Source organism: Anas acuta, chromosome 4, assembly GCF_963932015.1.
Source record: "Anas acuta chromosome 4, bAnaAcu1.1, whole genome shotgun sequence".
NCBI classification, from domain to species: domain Eukaryota; kingdom Metazoa; phylum Chordata; class Aves; order Anseriformes; family Anatidae; genus Anas; species Anas acuta.
In genome coordinates this window covers 59,759,425-59,786,590 of record NC_088982.1, presented here as the reverse complement: position 1 = coordinate 59,786,590, position 27,166 = coordinate 59,759,425, and the positions used below count along the sequence as shown (strand labels likewise).

Genomic DNA, 27,166 nt, shown 5'->3' with positions numbered 1-27,166 from the left:
TTTTGAGAGATACCCAAACTAAAGGTGGGAATATTTTATATTGAAGAAAACACTTCACAGTATCCAAACCATATATTTTGAATTCTTCTGAAATGCTCATCTAGAGCTTTCATTGTTAAAAAAGAAAAAGAAAAAAAAAAAAAAAAAGAAAAAAAAGAAAAAAGGAGGGGAGGGGGAGAAAGGGGGAAGAGGGAGAGAAAAAGGGAGAGAAAACGAGAAAGAGGGAGCATAGGTATACAAAGTGACTCCAAAGACAACAAACATAATAAATCAATACTTAGGGAAAAAAATTATTTTACTCACAGTTAATGGAAAATAATTCTCTGCCCAACACAGTTATTGCTACATATGCATACTGTATTTTCTCCAATAAATATTAATGAGGAAATACTATTGAAAAAGATATCCACTTTTCATATAATTTCCTACTTTGCCACTGCTTGTAGTTAGAGTGTACAAGGGTGTTTCTTAGCTTGGTTTCCTAGGGAAATGATGTTGATTACGTTATATGCTAATTCCTTTCTCTAGCTATACTGAAGCTATTTTCAAGCAAGAAAAGGAAAAAAAAAAAAAAAAGTATTTTTTTTAAAGTAATTGTTTAGCTTCAACTGAATTTGACACTGTTTTTTTTGACACATTTGAACCTCTACACACAATCAAGCTTTCTTTATTTCATCAAAATAGCAGTAATACAGGGTGAGAAAGCCCCCTTAGTGCCCCCAGTGAAGGAACAGCTAAAGCACGGAGAACACGTGACGGATACCATGTAACTCATGCAGAGAACAGCTAGTATATTAACTACGATGGGCTCCAACACCATATTTTTTTTCAGAGGAAGCTCTGCTTTTTCCAGAACACTGAGAAATTTAGTTTCATCAAGTAAAATAGTTAAGCAGCATTACTTTTAAACTGAAATTTTAGCATCTTGGAAAGTCCAACTCACCTTCAGAATTTCCTTTTAATTCACTGGTTTCTATACATGAAACTAAGTCATTTAATATATTCTTACAATCACATAAAAATGAGGTAATTAATTGCTTATATGTTCATATTGCACCAAAGATTTGTTCAATGTCTTTCCTTTTTGATAGAAGTTGTTTATTATGTCATTTATAACTTCTGATCAGTATTTTTCCTTTGACAGTTTAAGTAGGTATGATAAGACACCTTACTTTAATGTTTTGCATACCTTTTTTACTATCTTTTAAACAACTCAATAAATAGTAAACATAAGCTAACCATGTTTATTGCCCAGAAGAGTATAACAACTGAAGGCTGCTTGAAAGCCTGTAGCAGCATTTCACATAATCAACTCCTATTTCACAGTATGTGCCACATTCCTAAGGAGATGAAGTTGGCTAAGCAGACCGTTCCTTCAGATTAAGAACTGCGTGAAAAATATTCTAATCTCTTGAGCTCACCCAAGCAGATAGAAAAGTGGGGACACGGGCTACAGTGAGGGACGAGAGAGGAAGAGAGCAAGTTCACATGTTCCAGGCTTCAAAATCACTGCCATTGCATCATTGGAAAGAAAGAGGAAGGGCATTTAGTATTGTTCATAGTATTAAATGTGAGATACAGTGGAATCTGAAAATACATTAGGGAATAAAATTAAGCTGTATTATGCTATATTCAGTAAGAATTAATTCTGTTAAGCTACCCTGAGAAGATACCTATTTTGGAAAAAAGAAAAAAAAAAAAAAAGGTACAAAAAGGTACATATGATAAGTTATACAACTTTTAAAGAAAAGACTTTAATTACAAATACAAGGAGATTTGGGAGGGACAGTGTGGTAAAGCGTGTGACACTTAATAGATAGAATTTGGTCCTATTCAGGTCCTGGATTATGGTTGTTTTGTATTACAGACTACAGCTCCAAGACTGGATATGTGCCATCACCCTTCCTATTCAGTGCTAGTGGCTCCCTTTTATAAAGTTCACTTGCAATAAAACTCAAAACAATAGATTTTGTAGTAGAATAAAATCTCTTACTGGGCAATAATCACCATACGAAGTTTCCAGAACTTCACTATAATTCAAAGAACCACAGAAAGTTTGATTACTTCATTTATTTATAAAGTATGCTGTTTTACTGCCACTTAGCATTTGTTTTATAAAAAAAAGTGAATCAATGGATTCAACAGATCCTGAATTTGGTGGGAGGTTTAATTAAGACTACCTTTACTGAACAGTTGTTGGCTTATGATCCAGGCAAAAGTTCTATGGCCTAGGCAGTCCATATCATTTCATAATTTTTAAAATCAATTCATCTTCCTGTCTTACTGCCACAGTTACTCTTGAAGAGCAGAGTGTATTTATGCAGGACAACTACTCTGAGGTAGCGATAATCTTTAGGAACTAATTACAGTCTGAAGTGAGCACATTTCTTTTTATTCCACAGAATCAACAGCAGCACTGCTCTTCCAAAGCATTGGGTTCACTCCTTATATTTTAAAGCATCCATATTATTTTAATTTCTCTTACAGAAATAAAGATTTGGTACTGACCATGCAAAAGTTTGCATTTGTTCACATTTAGGGGAAAAACTATCTTTACATTGCATTATTCCTGTTTAAGCACATTTTTGTTTCCAATTTCAAAGGTGATTATGTGTATAAATTCACAAAAATGAAGAAATCAAGTTCCTTTCTTAGGACAAAGTACATGGAGTGCTTTCCATCACTGAGACTGTCACTGTATTACTCACCTGTATTGCCTTGATACTCTGCTCCTGGATTCTTCAGAAGAGATGCTATGATGAAAGCTACCACTTTATGTGGAAAGGCAGCTGGTGATGTGATATCCACAGTAAAGCAACAGCATTCTCCTTCAGCTTTCAAACCTTGACACTTGATGAGAGCTGAGATCTTTAAGAAGTAAAAGGCTAGTACACTTGCTCTTTCTGACCAGGCAGTGCTGTGGCTGTTCAATGTTGACTCAAAGCCACAATCACCTTCTGATCTGAGGAGCAGGTGACTTGGTGATTCTCCTCCATTCCGATTGCTATGCACAGACAATGATGAAAAGGTAAAGTATAAAAGATTAAGTAGTATTCCTGTCACCCAGACAGGTTACTTTGCCCTTTTGAGAATTGGTCCAATGCATCATCATCTATCATAAATGGCTTATATGACAGACTGGATCTTTAAGATTATCTATGCTCCAGTGCTAAATAAGACAGATAAATCTGCAGGAAAGAAAAATAAATAAGGAAAATAGAAGCTGAAAGTAATTCTAGTCAGCAGTAAAGAGTTGGTTTCCTTTCCTAATAGGACTCAAGCCTCCAAGTCCAATAATTCAAATTAATCCTGCACCTCAGGGTATCAAGAAGAATTCTTTTTGTTACCAAGAACAGCATGAAGAGAGATATAATATCTGTATCACATATATAGCCATTTCCTGACACTGCAGATAAAGACCAGAAATCCACATATGACCTGTCAGTCATTTCAATGTCTGTTTAAAAATTAATAAAGTACAATCTTGCATTTGCATATTTTTACTACATTACAACATCCAATACATTATGACTGAATTGAACCATAAAATTCTGATGTTTCTAATAACATTAAATTAAAATAGCAATGCATTTCAGTAACAATTCTGCGCTAAGACAGAACATACTGGTTTACATATTCTATAATAAAAGAATAAATTTCATTAAGGAGCAACTACCATACTCTGTTAAAAATTAGGTATAAAACCCTTGAAGGAAACATTGAAGAAACTGATTTGATTTTTGGTAAGATACTGCGATGTAAAATCATCTTTCAGATCCCATCAACCTACGTGATAAACATTTACTTCTTAAACTTAATTGCTGTACAGTTGGTTGTTTTGCCCCCCCCCCTCCCCCTTCCCTCCCTCCACACACACACTTTTCCCCCTAGGAGTACAAGCATTTTGTACTCAGAGCTCAGATTAAAACAAACCTTCACAGGAAAGTTATCTCCTGGCCTCACAATTTCAAGATAACCCCAGTAACTCAGAGTCTTTTTATCAGTATAGACAAACTACCTGATACTGAAGTTATCAAAAATACTGAAAGGAGATGCATAGCTGAGTTTATAGAGGCATTCTCATAAAGGGCTCCTGCAGCATCACACACACACACACACACAATGCCAAATAGGAAATTAAATAAAGAGGCTGTGAGAGTCCCTGCCAAATTAAAAAGTTCTTCATCTACATTACAAGGAGGCCAATTTCTCAGGAGTAGGAATTAGAAATGGGGAAATGCATGCAATTGGATTAAAAGTATAATAGCAATACATCTCTCCATATCAATATAATGTTCTGGACAATTACCAAATGTGAAAATAATTACTGTACTGTACATTTATGGGAGGAAAAAGGTTACTAAACTACTATTGAGTCCTCAAAGTCTACTGAAAAATAATAAATACTGTAGAGTATTCAGATATTACATAAAGAACAACATGAATTTGCAGAAAGCCATCAAAACAGAATAAGATGCAGAATAGGTTAAAATGCTACAAAAACAAAATGATATAATCTATTTTTTTGTTGTTTTGTTTTGAGAAAAACATATTTCTGACCTTTTGTTTTTGTTATGCTTTTTTTATTATTATTATTATTAATTTGCCCCTATTAACACTTAATATTCTTTCAGATTGAATTAGGAGCTTCAAGGAGTCTTTGTTACATTTCTCATAATAGAAAGACATGAGAGCTTCAAATTTATGTGTGTGGACATAGAACATCATAGGCAGTTGCCTGATGTATACAACAAAACTGCATGAGCTTTCTGAAAGGTCATTTAGTGTGAAACCCGCATACTTAAATTAAACTATATTTGTCATTTCAGACTTTCAGCTTCACTTTCTTTAGCTACCATGACTGGAGACTTCCATGGAATTTTTTATCATTCACTACAGAAATGCTTGAAAGCAACTCTCTCCACCCCAACTGTGTGGACTGTCACACAGCAGTTACCCAAGTGCTCTATCTTAGTGTTAATTGAAAAATCAAGTTTTACTTGGTCCTGTAAGTCCAGAAATTACTGCACTGAATATTTTCCTTCATAACAGAAAGGTGTTATAAATGCATCTGTTGCCTTATTATTATTATTGCATGATTTGAAGGTTTATTAAAATTTCAGTGAAGGAAGCTCATTGAATTTGTAGGAAAAAAAAAAAAGTGTTAGATAGTAAAAACAAGCATACAGAAAAATCAAAGCTTACATCCCTCTCTTATTCGTATTTCTTATTTTGTGTCCCAAGTATCTCTCTCTTCTACTTATTAGAATTTATTTCAGCAAAGATCAATAATGAAATTACAAGCAAATGCATTCAGCAAGAAAGGAGCCACTCCTGGCAAAGAAAGTCAAATTCAGGGAAAGAGATTAACTAAGTTCTGATGAAAGAGATTCACAGTTTCTGCTCAGTTCTGCAGCATACTTAGCACAGTATGAGAGAAGCTATTAATATTAATATAAAGAAGTGGCTTTAGAACAACCTCATAGATCAGGACTGCAATAATCTCCCTTGGAAAAAAAAAAAAAAAAAAAAAAAAGGAAAAAAAAAAAGAAAAAAAAAAAAGAAGAAGAAAAAGAAAAGATTAAGAACACCAATTTTAACTGAACAGATCAGGAAGAGAGCACAAGCTATGCCCACATAAGAATGAACACAAGCTAAGGTGGCTAATTAACTAGCTCACTACTGAAGTGAGTAATTCCTTTTCAAGTTCGTTTCTTAGGACAAAGTACATAGAGTGCTTGCCATCACTGAGACTGTCACTGTTATCACTCACCTGTATTGCCTTGATACTCTGCTCCTGGATTCTTCGGAAGAGTTGTTTGAATTTCTAGATCTAAGTGGAGTAAAACCAAAACAAACAAGTACAGAAACCTAAATTAAACAACATATTTCTCCTTATCCACAACAACTCTATTCTCTTTTATTTACACAAAAATAGTAATAATAATAAACAACAACAACAACACCCACCTTTTGGATTTTTATTAGATTTTGAATAGAAAATTAAACTCTTAAAAATAATAAGTTTATAGAGGTAAGGATGGAATATTCTGCAATGATAAGTGTATTGATGTATTCTGCTTGCATGCTTTTTTTAAAAAATATATATATATACAGTATATGAAAAAAAATAAAAAGCAAACCAAAATTCAGACTTGGATATTGATATTAATTCTATCTCTCTACACAGCAATTTATTAGCAGGATTTTTCTCACTGCATGTCCTTATTGCAGCATGGCATGAAACTAATGTAGCATGACTTTCTTGACACTAGAAAATGAAGGGCAAAGCATTACCTTTTTTAAGGCATGAATAATTTACTGTTTTATATTTGTTCATAGAACATAGAGAACATTTTATTCTCTTAAACTAAAGGTATTGAGGATCGCTGAAGAGTTTGAATGGAAAGGTTCTTAAAAAGCTGTGGCAATTTTAAACATAAAACATGTCAAACTTCTATTTCTTTACACTACAACCCAGGTTTTTTTGTTCTTATACCAAATATTGTGTGCATATGAAAACATGGATACAGTTTCATGATTATTGCCTCTCATCAGAATAATTTTCTTCCCTGATATTGCTAATCATTTATTTTTAACCAATTTTGACAGTATTGTCAGCATCAGATTATAATTTTTATCCATTTTCTTACTGTATTTACACTTTTTGGACATGGGTCCAAAAAAATGGACCCATGAAAGATCACATTATATTTTGCCTGTGGTCACATTCCATGGCTACTAATTCTTTATAAGTAATCTTTTATGACCACATATACTGTGGACACTAGTTTGCCAAAGTAAAACTAATAATGCAATAAAAACGCTGAGGTATTCATATGTACAGAACAGAGAATAAAGTTGTTCATATAAAGAGCATTTTCTTAAGACTAGAAGGTCAATAATGACACTAGAACTGCTTATCAACAGAAAATAGGCAGAAATAACGAGATATCCTGAACAAATTTAATAAAATTTTTAAAACGTAGTTTACTGTAAAAATGGTCTATAAAAATAGCATTATGAAATCCTGTTCTAGTAATATTAGATAAATTCATGAAGAATGTGCATTTCTTTCTTAGCCTGAAGCTATTTGTGGATTTGATTTGCATTTATTAACTTGGAGTAAGTTTCCAAACAGCTAGCTAGACAGATAAAGCCAATGTGCTTATTGACCTTTACCCAAGAGTTAACCCTCTAGGACAAGAAAATCTGATTCAGATCTTTGCGGCAAACCAGAAAGAAAGGGCACTTGAATTTAGGTCTTCTAGATCTCCCATAAATATTTTAAATTATCCAGAAATTAACTCAATCATGCTGTCAGTGCTAATCCATTTAATAGAAAAACAAACAAACAATTTTATTATTATTATTTATTTATTTATTTTAATGAAAATTAACATAGCAAGCTCAGGATTAGATGTCTGGGTACCAGTCCTTGAAACTTGCCAAATAATAGCTTTTTGGTGTTCTCCCCAAGCTCCCCCAAAAGTCCCATGAAAGCATATATACTATATATTCGCTGGCTAAAACACACTTAAAAGTTGAGAGAACCAGAGAACCAAGCCCATCCCAAAGAGAAGCAGCATAAACCCATCTTTCACTCAACCTGTTAATAGATTTTTCTGTGATTAATAGAATAGCAAGTAAGGATTTAATTATAAACCACATTTTTACACCATTACCTATGTTTAGTGTTTTATTTTATGGTTTTCATGAAAGATACATAAATTAGAATATTTTATTGAATCTTGTCAAAATCAGAAATAAAACTTCATTGCTTTACATTTTTGCTGTAGTTCCCTTAGGTAACTGAGAATATTTATATTCACAATGTCTGTGAACTGTATATTCAGAAAAAAAAAGAAAAATTCTACATCACATACATAATCAAAAATCATTTTGCATGTAATGCCATTTCCTGTGGCTTCTTTGATTTATGTACAAAGCCTTTGGGATCTCTTTGCTCTCTGTCTGTAAAGCAATACTGTCTATCAAACTGTTGGGCTCCTGATTACCTTAGCTACTAACGGCATGTTTTGGAAAACTACTTGAAAATAAGTTAAAAATACTTGCTGAAGAATTATTAAAACTTTTGAAGTTAGACCATTTCTGTGATCCCGTGATAGATATGAAATCCTGTTTAGCTGTCAGACATAAATTAAAATGAAAGGATCACTGGGGAAAAAAAACATTCTGTTCTTTAGGCTTGGAATTTTTGTACCCTTACTATGAACTTGCTACTAGTAAGAAAGGATTTTGCTTGTTTGTTTTAGAATTTTTGCTCTCTCCTCAATGCAGAAGAAATTATTTTTAACATGACCTTCACATTGAGAAAAGATACTCAATTTAATTTCATTTAAAATGAAATGATAGCAGAAAGCCTAAAAGATTCCAAATTTTTAGATAAGAGAAATGATATGAACAACCTAGGCAAATCTTATGATGTAAATAAAACATAAACATCTGCTTACTCATTCAGGTGGAATGTACAAAGGAATTAAGAGACCAAATCTGCCTAGATTTGCTTAGAGGAAAATTAGGAAAAAAAAAAAAAAGTAGTTGGAGAAGGAAAAGAGGATTAATGAATTCCTCTAAATTGTGTCTGTCAGACTGTAATCCCCATTTTGTCTACATTAGACAAAACTGTATGATCATATTCAAAAGCAAAGCAGTATTTCATGTACAAAAATTAGCTTTTTCATAAAACAAAGTCAAACTAGTTTGCCAAAATATTCTTTTTCTAAGACACTTTCAACAAAGCAGAATCACCTGCATACGAGGTAGAAAAGAGAGGATTTTTTTTTTCTTGTGTGTCTAATGTTGTAGGAAAATTTTTCACAACCAATGTTGAGTGAGGAAATGGGTAAAATAGGAGATACAAGCTTTATATACATATATTTATTTATTTATTTAAAGAAATCAGAGAAGTATTTGAAAAGGAACAAAGTTTGCTCTCATGTACCACACGTTTCCCAAATGAATAGAATCAAAGAAGAAGGGAGCTCTTCATGCTTATGAAAAGGAGATGTGAGAAATTCACACTATTCATCACATACACATGATTTTATTTCAGCCCTCTTCCTCTGCTCCTGAGACAGTTCAGAAGTACATCAGTTTCAAAGGGAAATAATTGCAGAAGTTTATTTGTTAAAGTATTGGCCACCTACAATGGAATTAATTTCTCTCATCTTTCCTTAGACATCTTTTGAAGCATACATTTAGGTGTATAGCATTCATTTTCTGAAAATTAAATCCCATTCTTGAAAAGATAATTGACTGTCAATACTGTACCCTCAAAGGATCTTCATTTTTTTCATTACACAGAAAAAGAACAGATCTCTGTCCTTTTAGTTAGCCTCAGAAAGAGGTGGACAGCGATTCTCAAAGGTGCACTCAGCCGGAGTCTGGTTCAGGTCAGACTGAACAACTGGTGGAAGGGGAGGACGTGAATTTGCAATAAGAACAGACTAATTTTGTTACTTCTGGCCCTAAGTGCAGGAGAGACATTACTACCCAAATATCGCTGTGGACTACTACTTAAATGTTACCATCTTTTCAGATCAGTCCTTGGTTTTCTTCTCTCATCTGAAGGTCAAAAACTGAATTAAACAAACTCCCTGGCCCTATGCATTCAAACCACAGATATAGATCAAAGACACATACACACACGAACTCATCTAAATTGTCTATAATTTCCATTTTCTCCACTCTACCTACCATTAAATCATTCTTACTAGAAATTCCATACACTTCAGATTATTAAGGAATTGAGAAGAATACATAAATGAAAGCATGAGGCTTTGCGTGGTAGACATTACCTACTCCTTCCCAAATGAAATAGTTATATATAATTTCCAGGCTAAATATTGGTATTCAGTCTAAGATTTTATATGTATATTTCCACTAACGTGGGCTTTCTTCTCTCAAGAAGAAAGAAAATTGTGAGAACAGTCAAATAATATCCAAGTGTCTCCTATTTATTTTTTAAATATAGACTTTTGGAAATTTGCATAGAATGCTTGACAAATATCAATGGAGAAGGACTCCCTAGTAAAGATTTAGTCTCTTTTTCTGCTTGACAGTTTTTAGATGCATATAGCAGATGCTTTAAAGTATGTAACAATTACTCTACTATAGTTAGGAGCACAATAAATCCAAAAAAACATGGCAGGAAGAAGAAAGGTGAAGATGCTGGAAAAATAACAAGAAATACATTTAGCTACCTAAAACTTCCATCTAGAAAGCCTTACTGTTACAGCCAGCCCTTGTGTGTATATATATATATATATATATATGTTGTGTGTGTGTATATATATATATATACACACACAACATTTGGTTTTCAAGAAATAAACTGCAAAATAGATATCTATCTGCTAGACAAAGTGAACAATTGGGTTTAAAATTGAAACAGGCTGAGGAAATAGGATATAAAGGAATTTATTTCATTATGTAATAATAGTAACTATGGTTCTGTGTAAAGGTGAGAATCATCTTTTAGTAAGTCATATTTTGACAAAAAGGTTATTTTCCCTACCAGTAATTCCATATAAAATTATTAGCAATTTCACTTGAACTGTATTACTTTATGTTCAGTAAGTACAGCCTCCATCAAAGAGATAATAGTTCTGCTTCACATTTACATAATAGAAAAGGTAAGAATTGAATTCCACCTTGGATGATAGCCTTGGCATTTCTTTCATTTCTCTTTGCAGTGAGAACTACATAATTTGTTCCAGTCAAAAGGGAAATCTGTTGCATGGAAATGGAAGAAATATCATAGCTTCTAAAGAGAGGAATTACCTTTATTTCAGAGAAGACTCAACTCAGTTCCATATAGAAGAGCTTGGGGGCTATACTGTTGTCCCCTAGTAACTACACAGATGGAGGTACTAGCATTTGGTTTTATCTTGGCATTAACACAGCTGCAAACCAGGGAGCCAGCTTACCCTCCTCGTCTCACAGTTGCAGGGGCCACCGATAGCCCAGGCCCAGGGTAACCAGGGCACAAGTCTACTTCCACCATGATGAGAAAGAGCACTCCAGTGAGCAGTGCTCTGTGGAAGCAGGCATCTCAGCAAATCTGGTGGAAAAGAACGACAAACCTATATGTTATTTTGTGTTCTGTGTTCCCTCCTGCCACTCCCCAAGACCATTGGCTCCCTAATATATGGCAGTCCAACTGCCATGCTAGACCAGAAGGAACACAACCTTCCTTCTGGTCAGTATAGGAAGGAGAAAACCTAGTTTAGGAAACAGAAAATATGACAGGACAACTGATATTGCCCTTTCATATCACGTCAGGTCACTGCAAGTAGCAAACTGTAAATGATGCTGCAACCAACACCTGAGTACCTTTTTCACTTTCAACAACTGAGAGAGCATTGTAATTGTAGTTTTGTTTGTTTGATTTGTTTGTTGTTGTTGTTGTTGTTTTTAGTAACACAAATCAGAAGATAGAAGTGATCAGACTGCTGAAAACTCATGGAATATGAAACAGCACACCAAAAGGAGCAGGCTGAAGCAATTGTGAAAGTTGCATCCTTGCAACTTCCTTATAACAGTCCAATGAGGACTATTCCTTGTTTTTTTTTTTTTTTGTTTGTTGGTTTGTTTTGTTTGTTTTGTTTTGTTTTTTGTTTTTTTACAAACATGCATGTTAAGAAGTCAGGTGGATTTTGGAAGAGAATGTATCATCCATCCTGAATAATAATAAATACTAATTTTCCTTTATTTACTCTCAACTGGTTAACCAAATGGTGATTACATTTGACAGTTGCACAATAGTTGTGTCAATATGTTTTTTGATAGTTAACAAGGAACTGAATAACCTGATCAAATACAAGCTCATCTTTGTCACATGTAGTGTTTTTTGTTGTTATTGTTGTCTGCTTTTTTTTTTTTCTTTTTTTTATTAACAACCGAAGGAAATCCAACTGATGTTCTGGGGCTGTGGCCTCTTCAAATACATGCATGCTATTAAGTCAAATTAGAAGTGCTTGCAGAAGATTTCCAGAAGAGTGATAAGAGACATTTAAGAAAAATGAGCCTTAGGTTTGTAATCAAGCTCCTCAAAATATTAACTGTAAATTAAATTTTAATTTATTATTTAAAATAAAAATATTTTTTCCCTTTCTCTTCAATTTCTCCTCCACTAAAGGCAAGTCTTTTTGCCATGATAAGAAGAACATAATTCCATGAAATTGGTAAATTCCCTCCTGGGGCATATTTGCAAATATAACTATTACCAGACTGAGACCAGCATACATAAGGGTGCTAATATCATTTTTATCTTGCAAAAGACTAAGGGAGTTGTGCTTCATGGAAAGCTACAAATACTGCAGAAATATCAACACATGTTCTCTTATGATATGGTTATTTGTGATAACATTCCCATCAGATTCATTTATGCCAGGAACTTGGATGTTTTTGTGCCTTCTTAAGGCAGGACCAGAGAGGATTTTTGAAATGTCTCTAGGTAACAATCTGAGAATCAAGCTGCAGAAGAAATACACCATAACATCTTGCCGTCAGGCTGTAACTAACTCAGAACTTGTGTGCAAAGTTTTTGGTTCAATAAATATAAGGAATAAAACAAGAAGTTGATATTTATGTGGGAAAGCAAGAGTTTTAATCTTCATTTTTCATTCCATTGCTTTTTCAGCTGACAGCATAACTGATGTAACTGAACTCAGACATTACCTTGTAAGGCATTGGCAACAGTATAATTGCTGGAACAATAGTATATTAATAGTTACTTTGTGCTTTATTATAGCTCACAAATCAACTGTGCAATGAGAGTCCCTATCTGGAATGGAAGAGAAGACACAGAGTACTGCACAAGACTCTTCAAATACATAGAATGTGCAAGGAGAAACATAATTAAACTCTTTGTCAATATTTGCATTAAATAGCAAAAGAGATGGGTAGTAGGTGAGCATAGGTTCAGGATGGGCATCAGGAAAGTATTTTTACGGGGAGAACCAATGAAGTAAGAATAGATTGCACAGATTGATTGTGGAATCACTATCATTGTGGGGTTTAGTTTGTTAAAAGAAGAGATAGATGTATCGCAGAAAAGACAGTTGATCTTAAGCAGGTATTCAACTAGAAAATATTTTGAAATCTCTTACCGTTATTTTGTAGTGTTGAGCATACATCTTTAAATCTACTTATGCAATTACTATATTGATACCTCATATTTGAAATACATAGTAACAGCAAAATAGCAAGCTTATTGGGAAAGTTTAACAAGGTTTCATTATTTTTTCTTTTGAACTGTAAAATGTACTGGAAAAATACTTCAGTGTTTTATGCTATTGACTATTTTTCTGGATACATACAGAATGACACTATTCAATTGAATGGTATCTCTCTGGAAGGAGCCCTAGACTAAGTTGTGTGAGTTTGTAGAAATAACAGAATTGTCACTGTCACTTGAACATGGACATGGAAAAAAAATGTAATGCAACATTGCTTCTGTCTATCCCCAGATTACTTTACTTTTACTTAGTATTCACTTACTTTGGGTGTAACCAGAGGTGCTCTCACTCTTAAGGGGATCATCAGCTTTTCACATGCACTGCAATGCCCCAGAAGAAAGTGCGTGATCAGAACTGCAGGCCAGAGAGGATTCACAGATGAGACCTGATGGTCTTTGTTTCATCTGCAAAAGCCGTGAAGTAACTTCACCCTGTTCCAGAGAAAATTTTAAAACTGTACTGTGGATATAGATGAATTATGTGCTTGTAGTGGGCCATAGGAATGGCTTCTGTGAGAAGGATCTAGAAGCTGCCCCATGTTTGGGAAGGGCCCCACTGTTTACCTGAGCCGAGACAATAAGTGATGTTGTTTTGTGCCTCTGTGAGAGCATATTTAAGACAGGGAAAAAAATGCTGTGCCACACAGCAGCTGGGAGAGTGAGAGGAGTGAGGAACGGCACCGAGGTCAGTGTAGGAGGGGGAGAGGTGCTCCAGGCGCCGGAGCAGAAGTCCCCTGCGGCCTGTGGTGAGGACCATGGTGAAGCAGGATGTCCCCCTGCAGCCCGTGGAGTACCACGGTGGAGCAGGGTTCCACACTGCAGCCTGTGGAAGAGACCATGGTGTAGCAGGTTGCCCTGCACCAACAGAGGCTGCCGCCTGTGGAAGACCCCTGCCGGAGCAAATTCCTGGCCGGACCTGTAGCCTGTGAAGAGGAGACAATGCAGGAGCAGGTCCCCAACCTGCCCGTGGGGGACCCAGGTTGGAGCAGTTTTATGAGGGATGGACCCCGTGGTATGGACCCATATCCGGAGCAGCTCTGGAAGAGCTGCTGCCTGTGGGAAGCCCACGCTGGATCAGTTCATCAAGGACTGCATCCTGTGGGAGGGACCCCACAGCACAGCGGACGAGAGTGACCAAGAAGGAGCGGCAGAGAAGAAGTGCTGTAGACTGACCATAACCCACATTCCCCCGTTCCCCTGCACCGCTCAGGGGGAGGAGGTGGAAGAGGGTGGATGGGGGGGAGGTGCTTTTGGTTTCTTTCTTTTGTTTCTCACTTCTCTAGCTTGTTAGTAATAAGCAATAAATCTTACTATCTCCCTTTGCAGAGTCTGTTTTGCCCGTTACAATAATTACTGCGTGATTTTCTCGTCCTTATCTCAAACCTTGAGCCCTTTTCACATATTTTCTCCCCATTCCTCTTTGAGGAGGGGGAGTAAGAGAGCGGCTGTGGTGGAGCTTGGCTGCCCACTCGAGCGGAACCACGACAGTGCTTTCCCTTCTCAGGATGGCCAAAACATTTTTTCTTCTCAGAAAGAGTAGTCAGGCAGTGCCCAGGGAAGTGTTGGCATCACTGCCCCTGGGGGTGTTTAAGGAGAGGTTGGAGTTGGTGCTTAGGGACATGGTTTAGTGTGTGACAGTGGTAGTAGGGTGATAGTTGTACACAATGATCTTGGAGCCCTTTTCCAACATTAGTGATTCTATGATTCTAATGCAGCAGAGTAGAATGAAAAGAAGAAAAAGCTTTCTTTTCTTAAGCGTGTACAGATGCAACTCCACACATGCCTTTATTTTATTTTATTTTATTTTTTTGAAGTGCAGAACACAACTGAAACAGAACTGTGAAGAACTAACCCTGGTTTGGTGAATAGATCTGCTGAATAGAATGTGGGATAGGAAGGCTCAAAGATTTTCTAAAGATTTTCTTGGCAAGAGCCCTGCAGAATTTCTTAAACTATTTGTTTCTAAATTCTTAGCTGTAGAATATATTTTCTGTTTGTTTTTGGGTTTTTTTTTTTTTTTTTTTTTTTTTTTTTAACTTTTTGCAAATAGTGTAAGCTGGGGTAATTCATGTAGTAGTTTCTCTAAAGCTAACAGAATTATGATAGATGAATGTAATGCATTAAAATACAGTCGTAGTGCGCATATGACTTCTGGCAAGCTGTCTCTATCAGAATGCAATAAACACTGTCTCATGCAGTATTTGTTTAAACAGGCTTGCTATATATTTTTCACTGAACAATTAAGGATCTATTTCCAGCAGTATAAAACACCTGGAGCTTCAGCTGACTTTATTAGGTTTAGGGGATATCTAGCATCTTTGGAAACCGTGCTGCTGTGAATCTAAATAAAAGAAAACAAGTGAATCACTATCTCCATAGATTCATAAAGTACATTTCTCTATACTTCACCTAAATCCGGGCAAAAGAAAAAGCTCTGATATCTGTTACTATTGCATGTTTCCATCTTTGCAACCTATGGCTTCAGTTCAACATAAAATTAGATAAGAAAATATAAATTTCTAAATTTATCAATGTCCTTCAAATCCTGCTGAGCCAAAATGGTTCTCTGCTTGAATATTTTTAATGGGTATAAGATATCTCAGATAGACTGCTCTGTTTCATAGTGATTTTCAGACTGCAGCTTTCCAAACAGAAACCAAGACCATGCAGAGTGTCAGAAGAAATAAAGGCCAGAGTCAGCATGCATTTTCTCTTTGTAATCCAATTAATATTTTTTAAAATCCTGTTACCATGTTGGGTAGCAACTTCAATAAGTGAAATTAAATTCATAACCCAGTATTTCAAGCATTATTGTTCCTTATTCATATTCATATCATTACCATCTAGTTGTGGAGTAAATTCAGACTTGAATGTTTAAACTCTTTCAGCAAATTTGCCATGGAGATGGTAGTGGAAGCAACAAGGCTTTTGATTCAGTGCTGTCCTAAGGGTTTTTTCAAGTTCCAATTTTTATTGAAATGTCTGAAAGACCAAGTATCAATAAAAATATAACTTTGACACACAGGACAACCAAGACAATGTTGTGAGGGGAGGAGGAGGCAAGGAGGAGAAAAGAAAAGAAGAAGAACAAATATAAGTGTATTCCTAATTCCTGGCACAGAAGTCTGTGTCTATGCAAGAACTTTATCAAAGTAAATATGAAGTGCCTGGGCGAAGTAAGATTCTCAGGATTCTAAGGGATACATACGGATCTTTTTGTTTTGAACGAGTAAAATGAGTTTTACTAATATAAAAGTTAGGAACAGTCAAAACTCTTTCCATAATGAAGTTTTATAAAACAGTAATGACAACACTATTTTAGCATTGAAACTGTCCAGATTCCTTATACATTTTAGTTATATCAACTCTCTTATCTTGTCTAGAGACAAACCTGAAGTACATTAAAAAACAAACAAAACAAAACAAAAAAAACACTATTCTCTCATTTTCATTTTGCCTCTTCAGAAATTAACTATATTGGTTTAACCAATTAACAGCATAGTTTAACCAAGCTAACACATGCATTTCTAAACTTTAGGATCTTAAATTTCACTACTATTAAAAGTATTTTTCTACATGAAAATTCTATGAATACTTGACACATTAAGTTGTAAGAAACTGTAAATTAAAGAATCAGATTATAGTCCCACATCAATAAATAAAAACATGGTACACTTTGCCTGTAAAAAACAAAACAACACAATTGAATAGAAAACCTATCCCCACCATCACTGTTTCTGCTCTTACAGTGGCTATAATTAAATCTGTTCACTTGCTACACAGCTATGTTCTCATTCAGTCAAATTTACCAGAATTTAGCCATTCAAAGCAGGACAATAGGGTAAATTAATTTTAAATCATGTGACCACAAATGAAAGCAGTAACTGAAGTATCTCTTTTCATGCATATTTATTTCGTATTGCAAAAAACATGTAAAAGTTGGTTGTTGCCTTTTATCTTCTTGGATTGCATGACAGACTTTTTTTTTTTCCTAAATAATTTCACCCAAGTTCCTTTTCTGTTTTTAAACATTTTGTTTTAATACATACCTTAAAGAAAATGCACCGTGAGAACTATGTTATGATCATTACCAAAACAGGAACTCAGTGAACAAAGTGTGCTATGCATCCAATTTTTGCCCTAGATAAGAAAAGCATTCAGATCCAGGGTTTCTTTGAGTTTTTTTATTTTTTCTTTGTTTTGTTGTTTGATTGTCTGTTTTAGTTTTGTTGTTGTTTTATGTTTGTTTGGTTGTTTTTTGGTAAATGTTGATAAATTCAGCTTCTCTACCCATAAACCTAGATAGCAACATGCACCATGATGCTGGGAAAACATACAAGCCCGTGGGATATCATGGCTAGTAAGGCATTTACAGTTAAACAAACTGGAATACAGTGATACCAAATTTACAAACTGTTCTCACTCACTTTTAGTTTTTAGTTCAGATATACTGTTTTGATTTATTATAAGCTGTAATAAAGTTTATTATTTATTACTAAAATAATTTAGTAATGTTTTTACTAAGTGTTATACAAATAATAGTAATATTAGGGAATACTACTTTTTCCTTTTAATAGGAAGGAATTTAAGAATTTCATTCCTAAAGAAAGAGGAAAGAAAACCTACTTTTTTTTTTTTTTTTTGAAAGATAAAACTAGTAATTTCTGCAAAACTATTAGCAACATTTTGGGCAGAGGATGAAGAAGCATTACAAAAGATCCAGTATTCACCTGTGACAGTATCACTTAGACTTCAGGAATTAATTCATCCTAAATAGCTTAATGCACAGAGGTATAAATCGCCACAGAGACGCCCAAGTGACAAGTAGCTGAACTACTAGTTTCCTTGATCTTAATACAACAAGATAGCATTGTAAATACTTAAAACTGGAAAAAATAAACTGTAAAGACAAAACTGAAGAGAGACTAAAATTATACATATTACATCAGCCAAGAACATGGCTTCATATGATAACCATTATTACTTCACAAAATAATTACTTTGCTTCAGTAAACTAGGAAATTTTTAATACTTATTTTTTCCACCATACTTCTCCATAGTTAATCATGAAAGAATACAGAAAACCATAAGTATACGTGTTTTTAAAGATGGTCTGTTTCATACCCCCAAAAATCATAGATGGTAGTGAGTTTTAAGACACTGATTTTATTTTATTTTTTTTTCAGGCTATCAGTAGAATTATAAAATCCCCATTAACAAGTTTCTACTATAAAACTGTCCAAAACAAGGGTTTAAAATGGCCAAAGATAAGGAAAAGCTTTAAAAATTCTCTCAGGAAGAGATACATGTATATCTATACATATATGTTAACAAGTCTTCAAGTCCTTACAGGCCTTTACAGGCACAATCACCGAGTGATATTGCACCAGAAAATGCTTGAACAAAGTACTGAAAAGCAGATTTCTAAGCAAAAATAAAACAAAACAAAAGCTTTAAATGAAAATAAAATATTGTATACGTAGCTCCTCTATTCTTCTTTCCGATCTTTTTTGCAGCCTTAGCCCACCATTTCCCCCATTTTCAAGGGAGCAGTTTGCACTGTACCATAATTAAACTTTTATTCTGCTAGTGCAAATTCTGTAGAAATTTATATTTATGAAATGCACTTGTCACACTTATACTAGACTAAACAAGAATAAAAATTCATCCACTGGGTTTGCACATAGGCAAATAGTGCATTGTTCAAAGAATATACATATACTGCAGTTTTGGTTTGTCTGCACAAATAAGCCACTTACAAAAGCACACATGACTACCATTCCGGCTTTGCACAGTATTGTGTTTCCAGCGGAGAGAATGCAGAAAGGAAGCAGCTCTTAAATTTTGCATCACAAGCATGAAGAGACAAGAAACAGAGCATAATAGAGACTTGGAAAGGTCAGACATGTAGGTGTTAAAACCCTTATGAGAATATCTGTCTCTCTCCTCAAAAGTAGTAATGCTAATGTAACCATCTAGGTTGGAGAGAAGGAACATATAAGATCAGAATTAAGATCAATGCAAGTTAGACAGTCAAACAGGTTGAAAAAGTAAGAGAAAGGTAGCTCTGGCTGTTGAGAAAAGCATGAGAAAGACTCAAAGCCAGGAGTGATAAAACATACAGGAAATATATCTAATATATTTCAAATGTATCTAAAATGGACCGTGTAGGTAACCTGACTTTACAAGTTCTCACTTTCAAGCCACTATCCTCTGAATGAGTGCTACAAATCTGTAACAGCCCATTGACCTGTATTCCAAAAAGGCACTGTTTTTATAATTTATATTAAAATAATATATCAGCAGTTAATCTTTTTGGATTAGATTGCCAGAATCTCTGTCAGATCTATTAGTTAAGAGATGCACTGGCTAATTCCAGAGAGACAGCAAAGAAACTTGGCCAGTCAAGAATGCTACCTAGAAAATCTCATTTATTTCTAATCATCATTCATCAGCTTCAGGGTAAAAGAGGGGAGGGAAAAAAAAAAAAAAAAGCAAAACAGAACACAAAATTTGTTATAAATGCTCTATAATATTACTGTTTTAAGGTACTGGTTGTCAATGACTTGTGAGAGCTATTGAATTCTTTAATGTGATTTTTTATGCTTTGGCTTTTGTTTTTGCCAATACATTCTTAATTATGTTAACTTGTTCTTCAATATATACACACACACAGTTTTTTTCTCCTTTGTGGATACTTTTATATCATTATCAAGCATGCAGTTCCAAGATTCCTTTCATTAAATCTATACGTCTTCGAAACTGCTACAAATTTTAGCTATGACAGTAGTGCAATCTTGTGATTCTTCATTGCATACCTTGTCACCAACCTCTAGCCACACATCATTGACCAATCTAGCTGTAATTATGATTCAATAGCAATGATTCAGTGCTACACTCCACTGCCAAATTTTAGTTGTCGCCATTTCATCGTAACAAACATTTTCTGTTTAGATTTAGGAGACTCAGCTCTGGGACTAATTATAACATTTTATGGAGACTGAATTTGCACATCACCACAAAACAAAGTGTATCCACTGACATGATGAGCAACTGATAAAGGTTAATTAAACTTTTCTATCTCAAGAAGAAAATTTGAAGGCTAATTGTTGTGTATGATATATATATATATTTTTTTTTTCCTCTGAAATTCATTACCTTTATCACTAAGAATACTGGAACTATTCTTTCACCTTCAATAGCTAACAGATTCACCATAAATAGCAACAGTTGATGTCACTGACATAACTGACCTAATAACTGCAACTGCACCACCGTCATTATTTGTAACTTGAGATACCATTGAGATACCTCAAAAACAGAGACAGGCATTTGTCTCCTTTCCAAGATAAAAAATTCTCAAAACCAATAAGCATGTGGGTTAAGCAGTAGGAACAGTAGACAATAAGATACTGTTCTGTCTACGTGTCCTTGCTGTGTTGGCCAGGCACTGTGCTCTGACAGTATAAACACAGGAGAAAGACCCCGAGTGAGCTGGTGCCTTCTAGGTACCATTGTCGTGACACATAGCTCTTTCTGTGACACTTAGGGAACAACCACAAAGGTCAACTAGTTTCTTCTGTTTCTGTAATCTAATTACTTGATAGAAAAAATTCATTAAGCTCACAAAGCTAGATACAAATCATTATAAATTAAAACAGAGCAGCCTCTGCTGGCCTGTGTTCCACATCAGTGCTTTTCCCAAATCCATCTCTCCTGCAACCTGCAATACCCTCATAAACGGTGAGTAAGCCTAGAAGAAAACATAAAATGAAGGAAAAGCTTAAGAGCTTTTTTTTTTTTTTCCCCCTGAAATTAAAACACAACAGAAGAAAAAGAAATGGTCAAAGAGCAGCATTTGGGCTTCCTCAGAATGGTGCACACCTTGGTAAGTAAACAGACAGGGTATGCTACAGCCAGAGAAGAGACCAAAGACATTAGGTGCAGAATAGCAGTAAGATCATGATTTGACAGGGGCATACCATATTCTTTTGCTCTTCACAGCACTGAGTTGGAGAACACACTTCTCTCAGATTAGGAGTACTTACTTCATTTTCCAGCTATCAGTTTAGAATTACAACAAAGAAGAAGCATCACTGTAGACACCCAGACATAGCGAAGGGTTTTATCCCCTGAAGATTTCTGGCTGATAGGTATCACTCTACTGAGACATACAGGAAACAGCAAAACACATTTATTTATTTATTTTTCAGTTTAGCAGTTTATTTCTTTCTCTCTGTCAGTCCTTCTACAGGTGGCTGTTGTCAGGTTATCAGTTTCCCTCATGATCAGCAGGTGAAAAGAAGACAGATCTTTGTAGTTTAGAAGCAAGTTTAAACATACAGACAAGCATCTTGAGAAAGAAAGCAGATAAAAACAACATCTGGTAGCTTGCAGTAGACCTCAGTCTGCTTGGAGTAAGACCTAAATCAAACCACTAGGTAAAGTGAAAATTCAGATCAAAAGAAATTTCACTTGAAAATAATCATGTTACATTGTAAACTGTCATACCCTGGCTTTGTAGCAAATGTTAGTGATTAGAACTATTGGGATTCCAATAAGTTTTTCAAGAAGATGCTGCTAGCAAACTAGAAAATTGCTGTATTTGAACATATAGGATCATCTTTCCAAAAAGTGATGAGCAAGGCCCCACACTTCTGATTCTCTGGGTTCATACTCAGTTAAACGAGGAAATAATGGGAAGGATACATTCTGTTTTTACAATACTTTTTTTTTTCTTTAGAAAAACTCATGTAGAGTTAAAGAGTTAAAGATTTTTTTTTTTTTCAGAAAGTTAACTTTTCTCCAGATTATTAATTTTCTTGCCATGTACTGTTTTTCTATGCTCTCCAAAATTCAAAAAGTTGATCTGCAGAGATGCATGAATTCTTTATCAGTGGGAAGGTGTGCAGTTCATAACAGGCTCGGCTATGTCCTGGGTATAGAGGCTTTAGAGGATGTGGAAGGTGAATCAAAGGGTAGAGCAGAAGAATGGCAATTCCTTGCGTAAAGCAGATGCTCCTGAATATCTAAATGTCTTTCTAAAGTTACCATTGTCCATTTGCTTTTATTCTGTCCTTCAGTGTCTACTTAGATCATTCCCTCCCAAAACAATTCTTACACTTTTTGTAAAGATATATATCCAGCCCCACAGAGTTAACATGCTGTAATGTATAAAGCTAAACCATAATACCACAGAAACACACATTTTGATTAATGCTCCAAGTCAGTATAAGTTTGTAGATGTTTACATGACCATTTACTGAACTGTGCTTTTAATCATCTATAGACTTGCATTTTCCAATTCTTTTCACCAGCCAACTTATCAATGCAACAGGAAAACAAGCTAAAAAGAAAAAATAGTTCAAGTCCTCTTAATCTCTCTTTTTTCCAGCTTTCATCCAAATAGAATTTGCTCGGCTTCAGTCTTTTGGGGACTGGCTGAGCTACAGATAAGCAGATTCCCACCAGGGAACACCATTGAAATTAAAAGGCTGCTGATCCTTCCACACATTTCCCTTTAGCAGAATAAATTAAGACTATTAATTTTGTATACAGAGTTCGTAGGGCATCCACTGATCCCAACTACTGTACCATTAAAACAGATGTTTTCATAATCTAAACTTTGAAAGCAACATTGTGTTTTAGAACCTAATTGACCTTCTCAACTGAAAAAGTCAGCCAAAACCTGATGACTTGCTGAGAACTAGCAAATAAGAAGATTTGATTTACAGTGCATTTCAGCAGTGATCCCTATATAAAGTTTAGGTGAGTGAATTGATCTACCAAGTACATTAGCAGACAAGACAGCCTGAGAAATCCTGTCTTTTTGCAAATTCAGCAGCAGAAACTAGTCTATCAGGTCTATGTTATCCAGTAATTTATACTAAACAACTAGATATTAATTCTCTTTATAGCACATACTTGCTAAATCATTCTTTTCCAGTGCAAATATTATATTTGCAAAATCAGGAAAGATGCTGCACTTAAAATTTGACACAAAAAATGCAAGCAAAGACAAGATATATGGAGCACCTGTAAATCTTAATTGTATCATTATAATGCAAATGTTTGGCATATTTATATGCATGTGCTAGTGCTGAAAAAATAGAAGTATTGCTTTTTGGGGAAGATTATAAAGTTTAGAGATCTCACCTTTCAGTTTAGCTCAAAAGATTTATTTTTTTTTCACTCTGATGTTCCTGTTGTCTCTCTAGAAGACTTTTATCCACCTTTTTTTCTTTCTTAAATTCTTTTTTGAAAGTTTTCATTTACACAGTCATTTAAGCCCAGAAACATAAGGCTTGGACTTTTTATCCTTAAGATTCATATCCATTACTAAAAACATTATATGAAGTACATGGCTTAGACCTGAAAAGGTATAAAGGTATGTATATATACATATTGTGTTATATTATATATATATGTATATATATATACATATATATTACTTAACATTTGAACCCAAGACCTAGACCTCAGAGAAGGTAAGTTACCACTCCGTTGCTATTGTTCCCAAAAGCTTTGCAATAGCAGTTATCCAATTCCTTTTTTTTGAAACCATCATAAGCCATTCAAATTGAGGACAACACATGAAGGAATTGGCAAGGCTAATCAATGATCCAAATGTACAGTATCATTTTCTTTCAGCTATGGATACAGCCAGCACTAGCATTGGTTTTATATTTCCTTTAGTGTGGCTTAATAACGTATAGAAAGATGAACATGGTAATTCCTGACGCTTTTTCATCCCTGTTTTCTTTAACATTCAGTCATATTGATGGTAAACACTTCAATGTGCCTGTACATTTTCTGATGTCCTTTAATCCTTCTTAGGAACGGTCTATAGATCTTCAAGCACTCCATTAACTAGTCTAGCCACATATTTAGCTCAAAAAAAGTTTTAATTTGATGTTGATTCAGCTGACATTTTCCACAAACTTTGTTGTTGTAACTTGCACGTATATTTTTTAAGGATAAAAAATGTGTGGCAAGGACTATTGTGGAAGTAACCTCAGCTATTTATTTATTTATTATGTCTTCCAAATTTCTAAGAATAGAAAAGAAAAAAGAATCTATTCTGCCTTTTTTATTATTATTATTTTATTTTTTTCTTCCCATGATTCAATGAGCAAAGCCTCACAGGCTTGGACAAGCAGTTAATTCAACATCCCAGCAGGCAATGCATGTTGCAGCAGACATTTTGCCTTTTATCAAGGATATGACACCTTCAAAAGTTCGATAACTTAGTAGGGATTTGCTGGAACCCAGAAACTGCTGAAACAACTGTGGTATCAGCAACAGGCATTTCAAGAATGGAAAATTTCTGAAGCCACAGAGCTTGTGTTTCTCCAGTCTCTGATTTAGCCTACAGCTAACTCTGGCTGTCACAGCTGGGCAGCAAAATGACAAGGCCATCATTAACTACAGCCTTTTTTCTGTATATCTTGCAAAAAGAAGAAAAGTTCAGTGTGTAGGAAATGGTACAGTTGGTATCATATAGGCTTAATCACAGAAGAAATTTCCTATTTCAACCCAGCTCTCATAAAGAACAGTATTACATAGCCACCAAAGAAATAATATAAAAACATCAGGAAGAGTACCATATACCAATGGGCTAGTTAGTACTGTTCAAGAGGGACTCCTATATTCTATCTCTTAATCAGAGGAAAATATAGTGATAATTTATACAGTTGAAAGCTACTGTATCTCTTGTTCATAATTCAGAACATTCAAGAACTGTAATTGGTAAATTGATCCAAACTTTTCTCCAGGAGTATTCTTTTTGATGGTTATGGCTAATACTAACATATTGACAGCTACATTTTATGCCTATCAGAAATAATAATTTTTGAAAAGTATTGGACCAACTATTTTCATATTACTGCAATTTAGAGTGAAAGGTCTTACTCTCCCTCCTCTCTTTTTTTTTTTTTTTTTTTTTTTTACCAATAATGTATCTATGGCTCATATGCAAATACCTTCATAAACTTTGCAGCTTTCAACTGTCAAGTCTATCGGTTAGCAGGTTAATATAGCCTTCATTTTAGACCTTCTAAGAAGTCTGCTTAAAATACATTCATTGCCTTGAAACCAGAAGTAGACCATGCCAAACATTACTAAATTAAGCATGATAAAATTATGGACAAGGGCAAGTTCTTTAACTCTATAACATAGTGAAGCTTGCAGGAACAGATTACTTTCTCCTTAATTAAATTTTCATCTTAATTAGTCCCAATTATTTGCCTTTCCAAATGTTGTACTTCAGGACCACTTGATTTACTTCACATCGTAGCAAATGTGTAAGGCCCACTCCCAGTCCAGAATCCCCTTCTTCTTTATCTGCCTTCTCAGATTTTTCTGTTGGGCATGTCTGTGTATGCATACATCACGGAGAAAATAGATTTGATTTAACAGAAGAAAACTGTTCAGCATCTTACTGCCTGTTGTAACATTTCTCACATACAGTTGAGCAGATGCTCATATTAATTTTTAAATAAATGTGTTACACTAAAATCATATTTACATTGCACTAAACATAAACAAGAAAATAAACATTTTTATTTTTTTTTATCATGCAAAATAGATTGTTTTCCATTATGCAATTTAAGCTACATTAAGCAATTGCTGAGGACAAAGTCCTTAGACCTCCACTGATTCTGAATTCTGAATTCCCTATTCAGTTCTGCTACACAATTCTCACTTCATAAAGGGCTTCTAACTAATTGCTGCAAATAAAGGCCACCTTGTTGTAGTATACTGTAGTCATCTGTTTCCCCTTTCGATACAGTTAAGGATGCTTCCTGAATAATAAGTTGTAGCTTCTCACAGACATTTGCATTCAAACCAAAAGAAATAATGGAATCCTAGGGATTCATACAGAAACTAAAATGGCACTGTTGTACGTCAAATATATTTAATTTTTGCGAGTACATTAAAGCTACATATGTCAATAAATATCACATTAATACATAAATGAGGAACAAATAAACTAACATGGAAAATTAAAATCAGATATGCCTGTTGCATAAATGACTGACATTTATAATGTGCAAGTGTGTGCGTGAATGATTTTTGTGTAGCATTTTAGAAAGAATTGGGACAGTTTTCAGTAATTTGGAAGAGGACCCACTTCACATTTATTAATGCTGTATTGTCTAGAAAAATGGTAAGGTCCTCACTGAGTCGTCAGATTTTTAGCTTAAAATGGCATTCTATTTTTTTTCCTAGTATGACCAAATTTTTGTAAAATCATTTATATATGTATATATATTTTAGAATAAACAACTGCTATGTTGTAATTCTTATATTTTAACAGCAAGAGCCCTTTCCAGTGGAAAGCATTTCTATCAAAAAAACAAAACAAACAACTGGTATTAAACAGCATGGCTATACAGAATAAAAAATTAAGAAAAAGTAGTTATAAAAAGCAGAATAGGAACAATAAGAAAGACTGAAACAAAGCATTAGTTTAAAAATAAAATACCTAAGCCAGGATAATAATAAATAAATAAATGTATGTTTTGGTTCTACTTCTGAATTTATCATGCAAATTTGAGATGAACGGTACCATAAAAGATGGTATATTAATGGTGGCAGTAACGCTGCAGATTAGGAAAAAAAATCTGAATTATTGCTGAACTCAAAATATTACTTTGGCTTTCTTTCTTCAAATATTAAATTCAGAACTGCTGAGACCCAAACAGCCTTCTTAGATGTCTCACCTGAAACAATATCTTTTCTCTTGTGTACATCTTCACATCTTTTATCTGATTCACTACTCCTTTTGGAACAGCTTGAACAAGGTTTTCCTAAGAAATATTGCAGACTTTTTGATCTTAGAATTGATAAGTTTCCCATGCATCTAAACTTTCCTTGAAAATCTTTTATTTCATTACTCTG

The 27,166-nt window shown here is 34.5% G+C and overlaps 1 protein-coding gene and 1 long non-coding RNA gene across 6 annotated transcripts in view; both read right to left on the bottom strand.

The window, feature by feature from the left end:
- SGCZ (sarcoglycan zeta) overlaps nucleotides 1-27,166 on the bottom strand; it is a 444,923-nt gene that overhangs the window by 313,068 nt on the left and 104,689 nt on the right. Inside the window, exons 1-2 of one of the 5 annotated variants that reach the window (XM_068681536.1) lie at nucleotides 10,807-10,887; nucleotides 5,774-5,833 (exon numbers count right to left, since the gene is read on the bottom strand). The exons of 1 other annotated variant lie outside the window; for it this stretch is intronic. The gene's annotated coding sequence lies outside the window, so the exon portion shown is untranslated. Of the gene's footprint in view, nucleotides 1-5,773; nucleotides 5,834-10,806; nucleotides 10,888-27,166 lie in introns of those variants that run through there. 3 more of the 5 variants (XM_068681539.1, XM_068681535.1, XM_068681540.1) reach the window with 3 other exon arrangements.
- Nucleotides 21,968-27,166, bottom strand: part of LOC137856281 (uncharacterized) — an 82,669-nt gene continuing 77,470 nt past the window's right edge. The window contains exon 4 of the long non-coding RNA XR_011096327.1: nucleotides 21,968-25,637. This is a non-coding gene — a long non-coding RNA (uncharacterized lncRNA). The remainder of the gene's footprint in view (nucleotides 25,638-27,166) is intronic.